Genomic DNA, 20,400 nt, shown 5'->3' with positions numbered 1-20,400 from the left:
TATTCTTGTACAAGTCTTTTTGTCCATTATCTCTTTGGGGTACAAGCCCAGCAGTGCTATGGCTGGATCAAAGGGAAGACATTCTTTTATCGCCCTTTGGGCATAGTTCCAAATTGCCCTCCAGAATGGTTGGATCAATTCACAACTCCACCAGCAATGAATTAATGTCCCCACTTTGCTGCATCCCCTCCAGCATTCATTACTTTCCATAGCTGTCATGTTAGCCACTCTGCTAGGTGTGAGGTGATACCTCAGAGTTGTTTTGATTTGCATCTCTCTGATTATAAGAGATGTAGAGCACTTTTTCATGTGCTTATTAATAGTTTTGATTTCTTTGGCTGAGAACTGCCTGTTCATGTCCAATGCCCATTTGTCAATTGGAGAATGGCTTGATTTTTTGTACAATTGATTTAGTTCTTTATAAATTTGAGTAATTAAACCTTTGTCAGAGGTTTCTATGAATATTGTTTCCCAATTTGTTGCTACCCTTCTGATTTTGGTTACAGTGGTTTTGTTTGTACAAAAACTTTTTAATTTGATGTAATCCAGATTATTTATTTTGCATTTTGTAACTCTTTCTAATTCTTGCTTGGTTTTGAAGTATTTGCCTTCCCAAAGGTCTGACATGTATACTATTCTGTGTTCGCCTAATTTTCTTATAGTTTCCTTCTTTATGTTCAAGTCATTCACCCATTTTGAATTTATCTTGGTGTAGGGTGTGAGGTGTTGATCTAAGCCTAATCTTTCCCACACTGTCCTCCAATTTTCCCAGCAGTTTTTATGAAATAGTGGATTTTTGTCCCAAAAGCTGGGATCTTTGGGTTTGTCATATACTGTCTTGCTGAGGTTGCTTGCCCCCAGTCTATTCCACTGATCCTCCTTTCTGTCTCTTAGCCAGTACCAAATTGTTTTGATGACCGCTGCTTTGTAATAAAGTCTGAGATCTGGGACTGCAAGACCCCCTTCCTTTGTATTTTTTTTTTCATTATTTCCCTGGATATCCTTGATCTTTTGTTCTTCCAAATGAACTTTGTTATGGTTTTTTCTAAATCAGTAAAAAAAAATTTTGGAAGTTCCATGGGTATGGCACTAAATAGATAAATAAGTTTGGGTAGGATGGTCATTTTTATTATATTGGCTGGTCCTACCCATGAGCAGTTAATGTTCTTCCAATTGTTCAAGTCTAGTTTTAGTTGTGTGGAAAGTGTTTTGTAGTTGTGTTCATATAGATCCTGTGTTTGTCTCGGGAGATAGATTCCTAAGTATTTTATTTTGTCTAGGGTAATTTTGAATGGGATTTTCTTTCTAGTTCTTGCTGCTGAGCTGTGTTGGAATTATATAGAAATGCTGATGACTTATGTGGGTTTATTTTGTATCCTGCAACTTTGCTAAAGTTGTTGATTATTTCGATTAGCTTTTTGGTTGAATCTCTAGGATTCTTTAAGTAGACCATCATGTCATCTGCAAAGAGCGATAATTTGGTCTCCTCCTTGCCTATTTTAATGCCTTCAATTTCTTTTTCTTCTCTAATTGCTACTGCTAGTGTTTCTAATACAATGTCAAATAATAGAGGTGATAATGGGCATCCTTGTTTAACTCCTGATCTTAATGGGAATGGATTTAGTTTATCCCCATTGCAGATGATATTAGCTGATGGTTTTAGATATATACTGTTTATTATTTTTAGGAATGACCCTTCTATTCCTATGCTTTCTAGTGTTTTTAGTAGGAATGGTGTTGTATTTTATCAAAGGCTTTTTCTGCATCTGTTGAGATAATCATGTGGTTCTTGTTGGTTTGCTTGTTGATGTGGTCAATTATGTGGATAGTTTTCCTAATATTGAACCAGCCCTGCATCCCTGGTATAAATCCTACTTGATCATGATGGATGACCCTTCTAATCACTTGCTGGAGTCTTTTTGCTAGTATCCTATTTAAGATTTTTGCATCTATATTCATTAGGGAGATTGGTCTATAATTTTCTTTCTCTGTTTTTGGCCTGCCTGGTTTTGGAATCAGTACCATGCTTGTGTCATAAAAGGAGTTTGGTAGAACTCCCTCTTTGCTTATTATGTCAAATAGTTTGTATAGTATTGGGATTAACTGTTCTCTGAATGTTTGATAGAATTCACTGGTGAATCCATCAGGCCCTGGGGATTTTTTCTTAGGAAGTTCTTTGATGGCCTGTTGGATTTCTTTTTCTGATATGGTATTATTTAAGAAAACTATTTCTTCTTCTGTTAGTTTAGGCAATTTATGTTTTTGTAAATATTCATCCATATCACCTAGGTTGGTATATTTATTGCCATATAGTTGGGCAAAGTAGTTTTTAATGATTGCCTTAATTTCCTCTTCATTGGAGGTGAGATCCCCCTTTTCATCCTTGATGCTGTTAATTTGCCTTTCTTCTTTCCTTTTTTTAATTAGATTAACCAGTACTTTGTCTATTTTGTCTGTTTTTAACAAAGTACCAGCTTCTAGTCTTGTTTATTAGCTTAATAGTTCTGTCACTTTCTATTTTATTAATTTCTCCCTTAATTTTTAGGATCTCTAGTATGGTTTTCTTCTGGGGGTTTTTAATTTGTTCATTCTCAAGTTTTTTGATTTGCATTTCCAATTCCTTGGTCTCTGTCCTCCCTAATCTGTTAATATATGCACTCAGGGATATGAATTTTCCTCTAAATACTGCCTTGGCTGTATCCCATAAGGTTTGAAAGGATGTTTCGCCGTTGTCATTTTCTTCAATGAAATTGTTAATTGTTTCTATGATTTCTTCTCTAACTATCCGATTTTGGAGTATCATGTTATTTAATTTCCAATTAATTTTTGATTTGGGTCTCCATGTACCCTTGCCGATCAACATTTTAATTGCCTTGTGATCTGAAAAGGCTGCAGTTATTATTTCTGCTTTTCTGCATTTGAGTGCCATGTTTCTATGACCTAGTGTATGATCTATTTTTGTGAATGTGCCATGTGGTGCTGAAAAGAAGGTGTATTCTTTTTTGTCCCTATTTATTTTTCTCCATATGTCTATTAACTCTAATTTTTCTAAGATTTCATTCACCTCTTTTACTTCTTTCTTGTTTATTTTTTGGTTTGATTTATCTAAATTTTATAGTGGTTGGTTCAAGTCTCCCACTAATATAGTTTTACTGTCTATTTCCTCCTTCAATTCTCCTAGTTTCTCTATTAAAAATTTGGATGCTATACCATTTGGTGCATACATGTTGATTAGTGATATTTCCTCATTGTCTATACTCCCTTTTAGCAGAATATATTTACCTTCCCTATCCCTTTTGATCAGGTCTATTTGTGCTTTGGCTTTGTCAGATATCATGATTGTAACTCCTGCCTTCTTTCTATCAGTTGAGGCCCAAAAGGTCTTACTCCAAACTTTAATTCTAACCTTGTGAGTGTCAACCCATCTCATATGTGTTTCTTGAAGACAACATATGGTAGGGTTTTGGGTTCTAATCCAATCTGCTATTTGTCTATGTTTTATGGGTGAGTTCATCCCATTCACGTTCAAAGTTATGATTGTCATTTGTGGATTCGCTGGCATTTTGATATCTTCCCCTAGTTCTGACCTTTCTTCTTTAGCTTTCTCCTTTTGAACCAGTGATTTACTTTAGGTCAGTCCCCCTAGTCCCCTCCCTTGAGATGCTACCCTTTCTAGCCCCTCCCTTTTTATGCTCCCTTCCCCTCCCTCCTCTCCTTCCCTCCCTTTTTGTACTCCCTCCCTCCACCCCCTCCTTAATTTTCCTTTCTTTCTTGCCCTAATGGATAAGATAGAATTCAGGATCCCACTAGATCTAGATGTTCTTCCCTCTCAGATTTGATTTTACTGAGAGTAAGGTTTTAGTAATTCCACTTCACGCTCTCTTCCTCTCCTTCTCATATGAGAGTTCTTCCCCTCCCCTTCCCATGTGTATCTTAATATGGGAAAGATTATTCTATTGATTCCCCCCCATTTCTTGAAGTTATTCTTAGTATTATCGACGGTTCCCCCCTCCCTTTTCCTTTTTTTGCCCCCACTTTCCCCAAATCTTCTTAATGCCCCAATCTTTCCCTATGCATGTTTCTTCTAACTACTCTTATGATGATACAATTTATAAGAGTTACACAAAACATTTTCCCCACATATTAATATATGTAATTTGATGTAAATGTAGTCCTTATAGAAGAGAGTTTGACTTAAAGAAAAAGATAAGATTTATCTCCTTTTCCCTTTCTTTCATATTTACCTTTTCATGTTTCTCTTGCTTTCTGTGCTTGGATATCGAACTTTCCACAGAGCTCTGGTCTTTTCTTAGCAAATGCTTGGAAATCTTCTATTTTGTTAAATGCCCATACTTTCCCCTGGAAGTATATAGTCAGTTTTGCTGGGTAGTTGATTCTTGGTTGGAGACCCAGCTCTCTTGCCTTTCTAAATATCGTGTTCCATGCTTTGCGGTCTCTTAGTGTGTTAGCCGCTAAGTCGTGTGTGATCCTTATGGGAGCCCCCTTATATCTGAAGCTCTTCTTCTTGGCTTCTTGTAGGATTTTCTCCTTTACTTGGAAGCTCTTGAATTTGGCAATTACATTCCTAGGCGTTGTCTTTTGGGGATTTAGTATAGAGGGTGTTCTATGAATCCTTTCTATTTCTATTTTGCCCCCTTGCTCCAGAACGTGAGGGCAATTTTCTTTTATAATCTCCTGTAGAATAATATTGAGTTTATTGTTTACCTCTGGTTTTTCTGGGAGACCGATAATTCGGAGATTTTCTCATCTCCCTCTGTTTTCCAGTTCTGTGACCTTCTCAGTGAGATATTTTATGTTTTTTTCTAATTCATTAATTTTTTGGGTTTGCTTTATTGATTCTTGCTGTTTTATCATCTCACTTTCTTCGAGGTGCTTAATTCTGGTCGTTAGGGACTGGTTTTGCTTTTCAGCCTTTTCTGCCCTTCTGTTGGATGCTTCGAGTTCTTTTTCCAATTGAGCATTCTTATCTGTCAGACAGCTGATCTCTTTCTCCCATTTTTCTTTCCAGGTTTCCATCTTTTGGATAAGTTCCAGTTTGAGATCTTCCAGAGCTTGTTGATAGTTTCCATTTTGGGAGGCGTGTTCTGAATTTTTTTGGATTTCCTCCTCATTCTCCTCTTTTCCTTGGGTACTTCCTCCATAAAAGTTTTCAATAGTCACTTTTTCCCCTTTCTTCCTGGAGGCTTGATTTTGGGCCATGTGAGCCATCCCTTTGGTGGTTTTATTCCCCTTTCCTTTCTGGTCTGGGGTCTGGGTGATATGGGCGGTTTTTCTGTGAATTTAGGTTGCTTCAGACTAGTTCTTCCCAGCCTCTGAGGTTTCTTAGAGAGCTGGGTCCCTGATCACAGCCACACTGCCCAGGTGTTCAGCTCCGCCCAGATAATCAGCGTGTGGTCGGCCCCTGGTGTTTAGCTCCGTGGAGATGTTCAGCGCAGCCCGCCCCAAGTACAGCTCCGCGCTGGATTCTCCAGTGAAACCGCCCTGAGACGTTTTTTCCTGGCAGTCCCCAGATCCCAAGGACCCTGGAGTGCCCCCCCCCCACCAGACAGAGACGTTCCCCACTCACTCGTTGCCCCGGTGAGCACTCAGGTAGCTCACGCTGGTTTGGTGGGGGAGGTGGGGTGGGGGAAGGGCGGCTCAGTTCACTTTTCTGTGCAAGCTTTTCCTCCTTATTATAGTGTGGAAATGTTCAAATCCCACGTACCTTCGCTTCGGTGGAGTACTGGGGGTACTGGGGTGTCCTTCTGTTCCTCCAAAGGTGATTTTTATGCTCCTTTGATGTAGTCTATTTCGTTCGGTGCCGGGGAGAGGAAGCGTGTTTAGTCTAGATTGCCATGATTACCCGGAAGTCCGCGGGGTTTGTGTTTTAAAGGATTACTCTTTTACAAAAATGAATAATATGGAAATGGGTTTGAGTGATAATAATAAAATAATAATATATATCACTCAAACCCATTTCCACATATACATAGATATATAGATGGATAGATAGATCCCTTTTGGGCTACTCTTTGTGCTTAACACAGTGTCTGGCACATAGTAGATAATTAATAAATGTTTATTGATCAACTGGCTATTGCCCCAGAAGATGGCTACCAATGCCACAGGTTCTGATGTATCCTAACGCAATGGTACATAAGTACTATTGTACTTTCCTATTAACAGTCATTAGATGTAATTAGCTCTTAGCAAGGCATTTTTGAATGTCAAAAATCCAGAAATCCAAAGTCAAGGAGAAAATATTAGAAACAACCAAGGGAAAAAATTCAAATATTGTAGGACCATAATCAGGAGTACACAGGACCTAGGGGCTTCTACATTAAAGGAATGGATGGCATTGGATATGATATTGTACAAGGCAAAGGATATAGGCTTACAACCAAAAATCACTCACTCAGCATAACTGAGCATAATGCTCCAAAGAAGGAATTGAACATTTAGTGGAATAGAGGAATTCCAAGCATTCCTAGTGAAATAGCCAGATCTAAAAAAGAAAATCCAGTGATCAAATTTGATACTCAAAAGAAGCATGAAAAGACAAAGAAAAAAAATCAAAGGCATTAAATTAATCAATCAATCAATAAAAATCAAAAAGTAAAATAAATTTCTGAATGGGAAAGTGGCAACTCAGTTATTTAAGATTTCTATAGTACAAGAAATATCTAAAGTAATTAATATACTTAAAACAATCAAGGGAAACAATGAGATTAAACTGATTACATTCCTTGAATAGGATAGTGATAATTAAATATGAAACTTATGGTACAAGAGATATTTAAGATATTTAATATACTATAAGGTAATTGAGGGTTAAACTGATTACTAGTTAGAAGGTGATGACTAAGATGCTTAAGATATCTATGATACCTGAAGTACCTAAGATACCTAAAGTACTTAGGATGCTTAAAATACTGAAGATACTTAACTTCATCACTATTAGGGCAATGAATTGGAGCATATATAGACAGAGAGCAGGGAGTAAGTTGATGTAATAGGATGCTATTTATTTTTAAATCAGGGGATAAGAAAGAGTAATACAATGAGAAAAGAGAAAAGGAGAGAAAGTTGGGGGTAAATTATCTCACATGAAGAAGTATGGAAGAATCAATATAATGGAAAGAAAGATGAAGGAATCATGGGCAGTGCTTAACCTTTCCCTCATTGGAATTGGCACAAAATTTGAATAACATCCATACTCAGGTATAAGAAATCTCTCTTATCCAATAGGGAAGTAGGAAAAGGAGGAGAAACAGAAAAAGGTTGGGAGAGACAATAAGGAGGATGAAGTTAGGGAGATGGGGGGTAAACTGAAGCAAAAACATATGCGAATAGGAAAAGGGATGAAAGGAGAGAAAGGGAAGAATAAACAGGGTTAAAAAACATAGTTAGTAATCATAACTCTGAATGTGAATGGATGAACTCATTCCATCCATAAAATGCAAGAGGATAGCAGAATTGATTAAAAACCAGAATTCCACACTATGCTATCTATAAGAAACTCTTTTAAAGTAGGGAATTACACACAGAGTAAAGGTAAAGGGAGCAAAATCTACTCTGCTTTACCTAAAGTTAAAAAAGCAGGGATGGCAAATATGATCTTAGACAAATCAAAAGTAAAATTTGACTTAATTAAAAGAGATAAGGATGGAAATTACATATTGATAAAAGAAGCATAGACTATGAAGTAATATCAGCATTAAACATATATACACCAAATGGTATAGCATCTAAATTCCTAAAGTAGGAACTACATGCTATAAGAAATAGACAATAAAACCATATTAGTAGGGAATTTTAATTTTCCCCTCTCAAAATTAGATAAATCAAGCAAAAAAAAATAATGAAGAAATTAAGGAGGCAAATAAGATTTTAGAAAAGTAAGGCTTGATAGGCCTCTGGAGAAAACTGAATAGAAATAGAAAGGAATATACCTTTTTCTCAGGTTGTACCTTCATAAAAATTGATCATATAATGGGACATAAAAGCCTCATAACCAAATGCAGAAAAGCAGAAATATTAAATTTATCCTTTTCAGACCATAATGCTATCAGTATTACACTGGAGGAAAAAACACTAAAATTTAATTGGAAAAATAACTTATGCTAAAAATGCATATTTATATATAAATATATTAATGAACAACACTGGTAACAAGTAAGCATTCTCAAGACAAGCAAATTAGCATTTATCATATCCAAAAATATGTCTCAGGTAGATAGTCTGCTTCATCATCAATGTTCTGGAGTCTGATCAATCATTACTTTGATCAGATTTCTTAAGTTTTTATAGGGACCGACCTGCATTTCCTATATAATTTATCTGTGGGTGTGCCCTGAGAAGGAGAATGGAGGCTAGAGGAATATGGATGTGAGATATATAAGGCAGTCAGAGGAAGAAGCATAGTAATAAAGACTCAGAGACCACAAGTTAAAACACTTGGTGAAGAGCAAGCTCCGTAATTACCTCTCTAGAAAGAGAAAGCAAGTGGAGAAATTATAAGTATGAGAAACAAGAGAACATGAGTGGAGCTGAGAACTCTGGGACATCCCTCATGGGCCACATGGCCAAGAGATTAATGGGAGATGTGCGGGGCAGCTTCGCTGTGTACATCAGTCAGACGTGAGGAAGCCATTATAGGGCATAGCAAGATTAAGAGGTGCAACAGCAAGAGCAAGAGCAAGGGCTATGAGAGCAAGAGGTGTAAGAGAAGAAAAGACTCACACCAGTTCCCCAGCCTTTATTGGGGACCTTAGGAATGTCAAGTGGGAGGTGATTAATGAATATGTGACATGATATAGGTTTTTACATTGGTAGCATTGACAATGATGGAATCAAAGAGGAGGAGATTAATCCAACCTGCGCTTAGTAAATGAATGTAGTCCAAGCCAGGACACTGTGGCTGTCAATGTCCAGCTGTAAACCTCAAAATTTCTTAGACTTATAAATGTTGGAAATTTCACCATTGGGAAATTTCATACTTGAAAAATTCCCTATTGATAGTGGGTCTTAGCTATTGGAATGTGAACCCCTTTGGCATGAGAGTTTCCCCCTCCTCCCTTCTTAAGATTACTTTAGGGCAGAAACCTTTTGCTGAACAATGGAAAGGACTTTGACCTATGCTTAAGCATAGAACAGGAATTTCTTTGAGTCATGATTGATTTTGGAATTGATACAATGGAGATACTTGGAATCAATCTCCACCCTACTCAGTCCTAACAGGATTGAGAAAGGGCTGCAGCATAGATCAAAATTTAATTATTCCAATCTCTACCCTACTCAGGTTAACAGGATTTAGGAAGGGCTGTAGCAAAGGATCAAAGATTTAATTATTTGAAAATATGACCTTCAACAGACATGTGCAAAGCCAGAGACCTCTGGGCGGTCCTGGGTTAAGCTAGAGCCTCCATTGGCACAGGGAAATTGATGGACAGTGATTGGTAGATGTGAGAACTGAGGGGAGGCAACTTGGATGGTTTCCTTAAAGAGAGAGGGATCTGAAGACTGGGGGGGGGGGGGGGGGGATTTGAGGAGTTTGTCGGAGTGGTTGCAGTGTGCTCTGAGAAGCTTGCTCTGAAGGAAGCTGAAGGTGGGGGCTCTGAGACTGTTTCTCCATTTTGGTCACGTGAGTAATAGGGACTGATCTCCTTTCTTTGCCCCAGCTATCTAAGGGCTTGGGCCATTTGGCCCAGCCTAAACAGAAGGGGTAATTAAGCCCTATTCCCTTCTCTCCCCTTTCTCTCTACCTCTATCTCTCTATCTCTAATTCCTTTCTTCCTCCTGTTTGTAATTAAAACTCCATAAAAGGTTGATGGCTGACTTGAGTTTTCATTTAGGAATTACATAGCTGAATTCCTTGGCGACCTTAAATTAATATATATCAGTCTTTTAAAAGTGATTTCCTTGTCACACAGCCCAGGAATTTGCTTGTCCTTTGTGCTAGTTCTTTGGATTGTCCCTTTCCATACAATGAACATTAAGTGATGTGACCATGTGTCTGGTAAATGAATATACAGAATACAATATCAATACATCAATTATACTTCCAAGATGCTAAGATGCCTGGTATGCTACAGTTTTTCAGAGTTATTTTTCTTGATGTTGTTGGTATGATACAAACAGTTCTCTCGGTCTTGAATCATTGAGATGTTTTTAAGTTGCTCTGAAACTTTCCCATCATTTCTTATATCATAATAATATCCATTTACAGGTATATCACAATCTGTTCAGCCATTCCCCAAACAATCCCTAAGTCTTATGAAATTTTCCTATGTTTTGGGACATCTAAATGATTCATAGTAGAAGTCATCTTATGATTCTAAAGAAACTGGCTAAATCAAATAAAAGTCAAAGTTACCAGGTTTAATGTAATTATTAGTTAAATACTTTGATGGATCTGTGAACTGGATAATTCTTCCAATAATTCAATAAGCTTTTATTAAGCACTTAATGTATAGTGATAGCCACTACTACAGATTGCACAAATTTAGGGTCATACTTTTCTCTGTTGATGCCTTTGATGCTACTTCTTTGTTAAAATATTTGGATCTCTTTATGTACCTCTCCATTGCTGTTTTAGCTTACACAATTTTAGTTATTTTGAGGATGTGGTTTTCCTTTGTACATACAGCCTTATCTGAGGAATATTAATGTTAAAAAGATAAACTTTGTTCAGAGGGGAAACTTGGGATTATTGAAAGCATTGTATGAAATGAGATAGTATTCATAAAGCCTTTGCCATAATGCCTGGCACATTGTAGATGCTCTGTTGATGTTGGTTATTTTATTATCACAATATCCCAAAGAAAATCTTGTCCTCTCTCCTGCTCTTATTTGATTTTTGGCCCAATTTATTATCCATCTGTTGCAGAGTCTGTCTAAGATATATGTACTGGCTCTATGGTGTAAGGGGGGAAAGCGGTTAATTTTATAAAAAGGTTGGACTGGATTATATTTAAAATAAGGTCACCAGGAATTTAATTTATTCCAAAGATATTTATTTACGATTTATTTACAAAATATAGAAAGAGTGAAGTAAGAAAATCAGAGAGGATAGGGTAAGATATCTAGCCTAAGCACTAAGTAATTTGCTCTGACCTGGGGCTCAACCTGAGCAGGGGAAGTTAGCCCTTAACCAGAGAGACCTCAGCCCTTGTAGCCAAGGATCTGGGGAAGTCTCTCTCAAGAGGTAGGTCTCTCCTGAGGCTAGTCTCTTCAGAAAATCTAGGAAAGGAGTCAGCTTTTTCACTCACCACCTGTCAGTCCAAAGGGAGAGATTTAAGGACAGTCTCACCAGGAACAGGGTGTCAGATCCAGTCAGCAGATTCTTCTCCAGTCTCAACTCCAAAGGATGAAGATCTGAGTCTCACAGGAAGTTGTAATTCCTTTTAAAGACACTTTCTTTTGCATCACTTCCTGTGCCTTCCTCCAATTTTTACGTAGACAAATCATAGTCTAAAGCCTTGCTTAGGACTACCCAGAAGGCAGTCAGTAGATTCTGATTTGTCACCCACTATTGCACATGTGGGTCACAGACCTTCCTACTAAATGATTAAGTAGGATGTTTATACTTTTGGTGATTAGATCTAAAAATGGGTAGATCTCACTCAACTTTAAGTAGGGTGTTTACACTTTTGGTGATTAAATCTAAAAATGGGCAGGGGAGTTAATTTAATTTTCACAATCAGGGGAGAGTTAAATTTAATATTCACAATGGGTTGTGAACTATTCAACTAGATATCATATTTTGAAAATTAAGCATCCTTTATCCACAAGATTTTTCCTATTGTTGAACTCTTTTGATTGGTTATAGATCTTATTTTGGAGCATCATTCCAGAGGAGTTTTATGGAATTAGCATGATGTCAGCTGCAAAAAGGTACAGCTGAAGGACCTCAACAGGTATACAAAATTCCTCTACTATCTGAACTCTATGCTGGGCATCACCAAGACAATGGCAAAAACCTTTTGGGGGAGAATGTGTCTCCATGGCTTACATCTTGTTCAATATTAGTAATCAGGGTTGTCACAGTTTTCTCCATTATATCTGTCAAGGAATCTTGTATAATTTCAGCATATATATGGGAGATTTGTTAGAGAAAGGTCTTCACAGTAGCATTTTGTTGTACCAATAAAATCCTTTTGAAAACCATAAAAGTCTAAACACAGAGGGATCTTGTATTCTTTACAACTTTACTGCCTGATGGCAAAGATGTGCACTGCTATAGCATATCACCTGAGAAAGGTGGCCTCTCCCCCTTCTGACAGTTTCATCAAGGATGCCCTTGAAAAGTATATCATTATTATCATAAGATTTTATAGAGGTTAAGAAATTTAGCATTTGAATTAGTGCTTTGTGATATTTTCTCCCCCACTATTTTGAGGATAATAATAATGTCCTTTCCACCCCTGCCCCTTTCAAGTATTTGATATCCTCCTTCCTTTTAGATAGTAATTCCTGGATTTAATTATATTATATACTTATTATTTCTAGAATAATAACTTTAAACATTTAAATGAGAAAAGTAAATACACTGAGAAGCAGATATTACTTCTTCCATTACTAAAAAACTGCTGTCATCTTTCTACCTGATTTTCCCCATTTTTTATACATACTGCAGTGAAAATATGATCTGGCACCTAGATGGATGAAATTACTGTTGTGTCTTAAGAAAGATTTATTTTACAGTTCTTTCCTTCTGTTAGCTGATTCCTCATGTTGCTGTTCTCTAAGTTCACATGGGTAGGACTCTTCAAGGCACCTCTCTCCAACTGAGAAAGACTCATTAGATAGTTGTGCTGGGAAAGTCTTATTTAAACAGTACCTTTCTCATAGGGCACATTAACATTGAAATTCAGATCTTATATATACTTACTTGAGTGCTGTGCTGTATTTCTGAATTCCATCTTTTCCTGCCTCAAAAATACTTAAATTTTTTAAAACTGTTGCCTCCTGTCTTAGACTGGATACTAAATATCGCTTCCAAAGCAGAAGAGCAGTAAGGGCTAGGAAAATTGGGGTTAAGTGACTTGTTCAGGGTCACATACCTAAGAAGTATCTGAGGTCATATTTGAACCCAGGACCTTCCATCTCCAGGCCTGACTCTCAATCCACTTAGCCACCTAGCTGCCCCCTCAAATACACTTTATTTATTTATTTATTGGTTGTTGTTTTTTGTCTTGTTTTTTGAAAAATTTATTTAATTAGTCAATTTAGAATATTTTCCCCTGCTTATAAGAATCATGTTTTTTTCCCTCACCTTCCCCCAACCTCTCACTTTGCCTGCCCACAATTCCACTGGGTTTTAAGTGAGCCCTACATCAAAACCTATTTCCATATTATTGACCTTTGCACTAGAGTGATCATCAAATACACTTTAAAAAGCTCCTTTTGTTGTCTTTTATTATCAGAAACTAAAACCCATGATAGAGCCAGCAGAGTCTGCTTTTTCTAAATTCAGGGGTTTAGAAAATTTGAGACATGGAAAAGACTTTAAAGATAATTCTATTCTAGTCCTGGGATTCTTAACCTGAAGTGTCCAGGAATGTGATCCATAGAGAAATTTCAGGGGATACATGAACTTGGGGGGGTGTTAAGGGGGAAATTACATCTTTAATTCAATATAATTGGCTTCCTTTGTAATTCTGTTTTTTCTCCTTCTTTTCTTTTATGCCTTTAAAAACATTATTCTTCGAAGAGATCCATAGACTTCTTCAGACTGCCAAAGTCACCCATTATACAAAATAGGTTAAGCCCCTCCTGTTTTAGTCCAACCCCCTTCATTTTATAAATGAAGAAGCTGAAACTCAAAGAAGGTGAATGATCTCCTAAAGATCACCCAACTGATTAGAAACAAGTTCAGGTCTAGAACCAGGTCCTTTTACTTCTCAGCTCACTATCCTTTCCACAAAAAGAAAATACTTCCTGTTTGCTAGCTAGACCCACTGTATTTTCAACTGTTAGACTTTACTTCTGATAAGTAATGTAATTCTGATAAGTAATGTAAGTAATCTACAAACTTTTAAGCATAATCAAAATATTTCAATCACCCCCTTTCTCCAGGGATAAATATTGTATTCAATGGAACTATAAATAAGCTTGTTGGTTAGCTTTCTATACACTTAGCTACTGGCTTTGCCATACCTGAAATTCCTGAGCCAAGAGCCCTAGGGAAGGCAAAGATCTTACCTCTGTAGAAATATGGGTTCTTCAGTTAACATTCTTTTAATGTAATTTCTCTTAAGTTATTAATATGTACAATTTGTATAATAACTAATATCTTGCCAAGTGCTTGATTAATTTTACTTTTTATTATTCTAAAAAAATTCCTATTAGTGATTAACCACTCCTAGAGGATTGTTGGAGTGTAACTTTTTATCTTTTCCTTTCTGGTGGAAGACAACATTTCAAAGTAAACATTATTTTGAAGGGAGAGAAAAGAAAAAACCTTTTTTTATTATAATAGACTGGGTGTCTATGTGTACTAGCTGTAGCATAGAACAAAAGGATAAACAAAACTCAGCTCAGTCAAGTGACTATCTGAAATAGTCATGAATAAAATGCAGAGTGCACTGTGCAAGCTGTACCATGCAATAGGGCTTGCCAGAGGATTTGTATTGGTAGCGGTGTGTGACATGAATGGTAACATAGAACAATGCCTTTTTAGAACTCCTAAGCTTCCCCCCACGCCCCCCCCCCTTTTTTGTAGACAGACAGTGTGGGTTAAATCCTGTGGTCTTTTATTCAGAGAGTCTAGGGAAGTGTATATATCATGGTCATTTATCACTGTTTTTTCCCTTTGGGTTCAGATCTGTTATTTCATAAGGCACTTTCCATCCAGTTAAAACTCTCATAAACTAGTATAGATTAGCAACTCATCTGTAATTGAATGCTGATGGAGTTTGAGAAGCTCTTATGGGGAATACACTGAATGTGGGGGCAGAGAACCTGGATTCACATCCTTTCTCTGCCACTTAACATAGAGGGATGACCTCGGTGATTCATTTAGCTTCTCTAGGGCTCTGTTTCCTTATTTGCAAAATAAGGAAGCCGAAATTCAGGAGGGTTAAATAATCGTACAGCCTATTAGAAACAGGGCCAGGTCTGGAGCAGGTCTTTTTACTTTTCAGCTCAGAAGCCTTTCCACTAGAAGAAGCAACTTCTGGGCTGCTAGTTAGCACACTGCATTTTCAATTACTAGACTCTCAAATGACTAGATAATCTCTGGGAACTTTCAGCTCTAAATCTATAATGCTTTGAACTAAAGATTTGCCTGAGCTACTTAGACTTTAAAAAACAAACAAACTCATCCATGGTTACATGGATATTACATGAGAGAAGCAAGACATGGTAGTTCTTCTTTTTAAAATATTTATTTATTTAATTAGAATATTTTCCATGGTTACATGATTCATGTTTTTTCCTTCCCCTCCTACCTACCCCCTCCTGGAACCAGTTTTACTGGGTTTTATGTTATCATTGTTCAAAACCTATTTCCATATTATTAATATTTGCAATAGAGTGACCATTTAAAGTCAACATGCTCAACCATATCCCCATTGAATCATGTGATCAAGCAGTTGTTTTTTTGTCAGTGTTTCTACTCCCACAGTTCTTTCTCTGGATGTGGATAGCCTTCTTTCTCATAAGTTCCTCTGGATTATCCTGGATCATTGCATTGCTGCTAATAGAGAAGTCCATTATATTTGATTGTACCACAGTGTATCTATCAGTCTCTGTGTATAATGTTCTCTTGGTTCTGCTCCTTTCACTCTGCATCAATTCCTAGAGGTCATTCACATGGAATTCCTCCAGGTCATTATTCCTTTGAGCACAATAGTATTCCATCACCAACATATACCATAATTTGTTCAGCCATTCCTCAATCGAAGGGCATCCCCTCATTTTCCAGTTTTTTGCCACTACATAGAGTGCAGCTATAAATATTTTTGTACACATATTTTTCCCTATTATCTCTTTGGGGTACAAACCCAGCAGTGGTATGGCTGAATCAAAGGAGAGTCATTCTTTTAAAGCCCTTTGGGGCATAGGAACTTAGATCTTCTTAACTTATAAGTAGACCCTTTTTTGACTTTGCCACATTATTACATATATGTATATATATGTAATTGCTTTGTTTCAATGCTGAATTTGAAGACTATTGTTTCTTAGGCTTTTCCTTGTGTATGTGGAAAGATTTATCTAAAAGCACCTGCTCTCCTAATGCTGGGTCTGAGCACAGTATTTGACAAGTCTGTCTGAACAAATATGTTAGGTGGGGAGTGAGTGTAGACATTAGTCTGTATTCAGTAAAGATTGTCCCCTTTTTTGGAGTGGTAGTACTGTTATGGGGTTCAGGTGTGTACCCCTGGGGTTTGGGAAGGATACCTTTTGTAAGAATACAAGACTCCAAATCTTAGCTTAAAAACAAAAAGAGAAATTTATTAATTTAGAAAGTAATGTTGAGAATGACCAGGAGGATAGCAAGGTGGGACAGCAAGATGGGGAGCAGTTCCTGGGAGGACAGCATGAATGGAAAGGCTGTTCCCCCTGGGGACAGCATGGGTGGAAAGGTTGTCCCCCAGATGACATCAGTACTGGGGATTTTATACTCTTCACAACAGATGCTATGTCCTGGTATGGACATGACCTATAGAGTGTTAGTCCCTCAGGCATTTGGTGGGGTGGGGTGGTCATCTGACTGGGGTCTGCCTGGAGGCATAAAGATTCATCTCTTTGTCCATCTTAAATCCAGAGGACTATCAAGGAGGATAAACATCTCAGGACCCTACAGGGGTCATTGGGTATTTCTATGTTCAGAGTCATGGGGATGGCAAAGGCAAGGGAGTTTCCCTGATAATAGTTCACCTGAGTTTCTGGGGGCACAGTGACCATGTCATCTCCCCCCTCTCCTAATATGTAAGGGGAAAGGGATGATGGTGTCGGTCTTCTGTAAATTCTTCAAAGCTGAGAATGGGTGTAGAGTTGTCCCTGCCTAACATTAGGAGAGAGAGGTATTGACTGTAGGCCATGTCCACAGCGTCAGGCTGGGATGATTGCTGAGGTTATGGTGGCATCTGGCATCTGGGTGGCTCCCAAGAGTGCTTTTACCCTAGAAGCAATTAGGGAGATGAATCAGAGAATTATATGTCCAGCTGGCTGGGTATGCATGATTTAAACCATAGAAGAAGACCCAAAATTTAAGGAAAAAAATAGTTATGGTCAGATAGTTAAAAGCTATAAACACTTGAGTAACAATATTTTACAGATGAGTTTCTTTACCCAAGATTCTGGGGAAAATTCAGGAGAGCTTTGAGCTATTCCAAGCTCAAGATCCAAACTTCAATTAAGGCTGCAAATACAAGCCATCAATTAATGAACTTCACCTATGTCTCAAAGTATGTTCCCTAACAGTTTGAGAGTGTTCAATTATTAAACTAATAGGTTGTTTGGGGAAATGGAAACTTTAATTTTCCAATTTGTATTATGTGCTGATTATGGGAATTGTCATGAAGGAAGAAGACCCAGAAGGGAAAATATCTACTCATGTCACAAAGGACACAGTGAGTGGCTTAATGTACAAAGCAAGGCTGTCACTGCCATTATTGTTCCACTCAAGGATTAGCAGCCTAGATGGTCAGGAAAGTCCGGTCCAAGGTGAGCCTTCAGTTGTCTTCTCTACCCATCCTAAGACTTTCTCTCTTCTTAGAGCACTTGCCATTGGATCCCAGAAGCCTTCTTTTTCCTTTAAGGACAAGACTCACCCATTTCAGCTCAGAGAAATTCTGCTTATCAGCAGTCCAGAAACACATTTCCATGCCCTCAAACAAGCTTTTCTGACCATTTGCCCTCTCTAAGGATTCCTTAAAGCCTATGAGTCTACATATTTTGGCAATAATTAATTTATCACAATTTAGTCATAAAACCTGAACAGGAATATCGAATTTATTAGCTCTACGGTAGATACAAATCAGGGCTAGATCAAATCCTGACCTTAGGCCATCTGAAGGAACTAAGACAATTCTATGGAATTCAGAGAAATTCCAGAATTATTTGTGATTTTCCACATACATCAATTCTAGAAATTATCCCTAAGTTAAAGATCCAATTATGAGAATAGAACATCTATCTGTTCTCTCACCTTCTCGCTCTCTTTTCCTTCAAAACACTCTGCTTAAAAAGCAGAACACAACTTCCATTCTTCCAAACCCAACATACCTTTTCTACTTCTCTGACTTGCTTTTACCATCATAAGTCAAACAAACATTCCATTGGTATCACTTCAATTGCTAATTGGTAACCAAAAGAATTCTGATTTAAAGGATCATTGAAATACTGTATCTTTAGCATAGTACTCATCAGTTATAAATTTCAGTTCATAGAACAAATTGGTTAACTGAGGTAACCACTGAGTATTGAACAAAATCTATGGTAGAGTCAGATTTACAATAAGCTTTTGTTTACATCCAAACAATATTTAAAATACATGTTTCAGCAGCAACTCACATAACATTTAAAAAAATTTTCATAAGGCATTTAGTATTACAGGATCTATTTTAAATTTAGAGATTTGAAACCTTTTAAGGACAGTAAACTTTAAAGCAAGCCTTTTGACAAGCAGGCTGATTATCTATTTTCAAGACCAAGAAGTTAAATGTAATAATAAAGTTAGTCCAACTTTAATACACTGGGATGAAAACCATTGAGAAGAAAACCATTTGATAATTTTAAACAAAAACTCATTTTTGGTAAGTTTAAACACTTAAATCCATTTTTTTCCCTTAAACCTCTTATGCTAGAAAAAAACCTTTTTGAGGCTATACTGATAAAACCTATTTTACAAAACTGATCATGACAAACTGAAATTTCACTGTCTGACAAAATTAAAATTAGTTGTTTTCTAAACCCACATATATACATGATCACAATTTTGAAATAAAATACTAATAAATACCTCTAACAGATAAATTTAAGCATTATTTCCTTCTGGCTAGCAGACAGGGAAAGGAAATTTATCAGGTCTTCTTATCTCTCCCTGTTTACCTCAAAACAGAAGATAATTAATAGATTGTTCTACAAGTTGAAAAAAATCTTAGTTTTAAGTGTAAGACATTTAAAAATGCCCAAAATAGGGCTTTCTCACCAGTTGTCTCTGTCCAGAATCAACCCTCCTCCTCTCTGCAGCAGAGAAGGAAGGCAGATGTGATCAGTGAACTGATAACTTCCCGATTTCCTTTTCCCTATCTCTGCCTGGATTTCTTGGCGGGCCCTTGCCTTAAAATCCAAGTAAAGAGTAGAGTTTGGAGAACTGGGAGCCTAGTGAGGGAATAAATCTAAAAGGTAAGGGGCTTCTGTCCATAAAATATGTCCAATTGCCACCTGGTGTAAGAATTTAGGGTAACAAAAAGCCAATTTCCAATTTCCAATTTTTTTCCTTGATGTTGCTCAGCTATTTAACATGAGAGAAAACAAACAAACAAAAAACCCAACTGAATCTTCTCTCAGGCTGCATGGACTAGATCTCTTCCCAACAGGAGAGGCCTGCAAGCATGCTTCTCCCTTTGTCTTAATTGGGTTAGCTAGTTCTTATCTGGCTTGACCTCAGGCTGAAAAAAAATGGTAGTACAATTTTAGGGTGCCATGGATAGGTCATGCCTCTTGCTTACCACAGATGTAACATGGCCAGTTAACATTACAAAAAGAAATTAGTTGTTTTTTCTTTAAGCTGTTTAGTGGCAATTTTTTCCAATTCTAAGTATATACCCCAAAGAGGAATCTCGGGGTACTCTCTGTCTGTCCCATTTAGATGCAGAATGGCCAATTCCACACCAAAGGGTCAACAACTGTGTGTCTACAGAGCTTGCCTGACCAAGAGCACTCAGTTCAAGACTGAGGTGAGTGAGACTTCCAACACACCAGAACATCTTCCAGTATAAGGGGGAGCCGACAGACCCCAAACTCCAGTGGCCATACTGATCTGGGGCCGATGGGAGAGAGAGCACGAAAGAGTTCCCACAAAGATATCACCCAAAAGATGGGGGTTACAGGAGTCAAAGAAAAAGCTCCTCCCTACTTGAGAAGCTGTGTTCTTGTGGATGATCCAGGGTATAGGAGTAGCTTTCAGGAGAGCCAAAAACATTGGGCGTCAAAATGTTATGGGCGGGAAGGATACCTTTTGCAAGAATGCAAGACTCCAAAACTTAGCTTAAAAACAAAAAGAGAAATTTATTAATTTAGAAAGTAATGTTGAGAATGACCAGGAGGATAGCAAGGTGGGACAGCAAGATGGGGAGCAATTCCTGGGAGGACAGCATGAATGGAAAGGCTGTTCCCCCTGGGGACAGCATGGGTGGAAAGGTTGTCCCCCAGATGACATCAGTACTG

The sequence above is a fragment of the Monodelphis domestica genome, chromosome 5, assembly GCF_027887165.1.
Source record: "Monodelphis domestica isolate mMonDom1 chromosome 5, mMonDom1.pri, whole genome shotgun sequence".
Taxonomy (NCBI): domain Eukaryota; kingdom Metazoa; phylum Chordata; class Mammalia; order Didelphimorphia; family Didelphidae; genus Monodelphis; species Monodelphis domestica.
The sequence above is the reverse complement of the archived record's forward strand: the minus strand, read 5'-3'. Positions refer to the sequence as shown.